The sequence below is a fragment of the Callospermophilus lateralis genome, chromosome 1, assembly GCF_048772815.1.
Source record: "Callospermophilus lateralis isolate mCalLat2 chromosome 1, mCalLat2.hap1, whole genome shotgun sequence".
Lineage (NCBI taxonomy): Eukaryota > Metazoa > Chordata > Mammalia > Rodentia > Sciuridae > Callospermophilus > Callospermophilus lateralis.
In genome coordinates this window covers 222944674-222946915 of record NC_135305.1, presented here as the reverse complement: position 1 = coordinate 222946915, position 2242 = coordinate 222944674, and positions in this window count along the sequence as shown.

Here is a 2242-nt window from a genome sequence, read left to right as displayed (position 1 = left end):
ACCCTCCAGCGTCACATGGGACTCCTGGAGAATCACTTCTCTGTTCCCGGCTCGTGGCCCTGAGAGGGACGCCGGCTCCCCTCCCAGGTGCGTCCTGGTGCCCAGTGCTGGCTCAGCGAACTGTCACCACCAGAGCCGTGAGAGCAGGAAGTGACGTCCCCACTTCTCCAGCAGCCCCCAAGGCCCCCCGGGCCCACCCTAATGACCTTGCTTTAATGTGATGACCTCTGTAAAGACCCTGCCACGCTCTGAGGTCTCAGGGATTGGCACCCGAACACCGCATTGGTGGGGCACCACCACCCACACACCTGCTGGACATGGAGGTGGCCCTTCTTCCTGGCTGAGTGATATTCCACCCATGAGGCCACCTGGGCTTCCGTGCACTCAAGGGTGGAGGTCACGAGGTCCCCCGTGTGGGCTCTTAGACAGAGCTGCTGGATGCTCTCGCCGTCTCTCCGTGGGCACAAGTGGCCCGTCCAACGGAGCGAAGCTGTGTGCTTCAGCTGGTGGCCGAACACTGCTTCCCAGAGGGCCTACCCCAGGCCCGGCTGCCACCAGCAAAGCACGTGGCCCTCCGTCCCCTCTGCAGCCTGGGCATCACCTGTCCTCGGTCCCCTCTGCTGTTTGTGCGGCCACTGGGCCGAGGGCTCCTGTGCCGCTGGCCTGGGGCTCCCCCGGCCAGTGCTGTGGCCTCACATCTGCTGGCCTGGGTGAGGGTCTGGGGGCAGGACCCCCGTATTGTGCCCTCTGGGGCCACTTCCCGGCCTCTTGTGGTTCTGTTGGACTGGACCGAGGATGGTGTCCTCCCTGGGCCAAGGCCAGCCTCTGCCTCCCCCGGCCAGCTCAGGGCCAGCTCCAGCCGCGCAGGCAGCGGCTCCGAGCTCCAGAGGCGTTTGGTGGCCGTGGTCACCCTCCTGCCAGACGCCGTGGGTGAGGCTGGACTCCCTCCCTCCACCTGAGAACGGAAACTGAGGCCCCCCAGGCCATGTGCCCGGGGCTGCCCGAGCCAGGCCGGGGGCCGGGACCGGGTGGCTGGCCGGGGACTAACGCACCCTTTCTCTACTCGGGTGGAGAGTGGACCTGCCGGGCCTGGAGGGCCAGTGGCCTCTGGCGTGACCCCTCGGCGCTGCCCTTGCCACACAAACGTGGACAGTCCTGTCGTGGGCAGCCCCCTGTGCCCACCTTCATCTACAGACGCGAGTGGTGCCCAGTGGGTCCCGCGGCCGGGGCTGCCGACCCTCTGCCCAAACGTTTACCAAGGTCCTGCTGAGGGCCGTCCCTGTCCCGGCCCCGGGGCCCAGCGCTGGCCAGAGGACGGGGTGAGGCTGTGGGCCAGGGACAGGTGACAGTGGGGGCTGCAGGGCGAGGCCGCTCAGAGACGGGCAGGACGGGCAGAGAGGGGACAGCGGCGGCTGGGACAGGAGGCCGCGGGTGGGGTGAGTGGACGGAGGGTGCAGGCCACCCAGAGGGACGGCCTGGAGCCTCCGGTGCTCCCACCAGGCCAACCTGTGAGCGGAGGGAGGGCTGGCCACTCCCTCGTCCTGTCCAGCCACAGCTGCTGGCCAAGCGTCTCTCCCGGATCCCACACAGAGTGAGCGTCGGGGGAAGAGGTGGACAGTTGGGTGGCAGAGCCCCGCGCGTTCCCATCCTGACCGTGGAGACTGGGGGGTGTCCACCCCGCACAGCACAGCTGCCCACGGCCGGTGGCCAGGGCAGTTTCCACCCCCGCTGCTCCACGCCACCGGGGACAGCTGCAGGGGGCCGGTGGGGAGCCCGTGTGGCCAGCCTCACTCAGGGAGGCCACCTTCAACCTCAGCTCTGGGGACCCCGGGCCTCAGTCTCCCGGGCTGTGGGGACAATGAACCCCTCTGGGGGCTGTTTCTCCAAGCAGTGGGGGCGCTGTCCCGCGGGCCACTCTCCCGAGGGCCACTCTCACGTTCCCCACCCCTCCCCAGGATACTCCCGCGCTCCGGCCATCCTGGGGGCGGAGACCCGGTGGCACCCTGGCCCTGCCTTGCTGGGATCCCAGGGAGGGAGACAGGTCATGGGCACAAAGCAGGGTCACAGGGAGGAGTGGTGGGCACCAGGCGAGCGCTGCCACTCAGCCCCTGCCCAGCCCCTGGCTGCCCGAGATGGAGCCCAGGGCTGCCCACCCTGAGTGGCCCCAGCCCTTTCCGTTTGAGACAGGATCTCGCTAAGCTGCTGAGGCTGGCCTCCAACTTGCCATCCTCCGGCCTCAGCC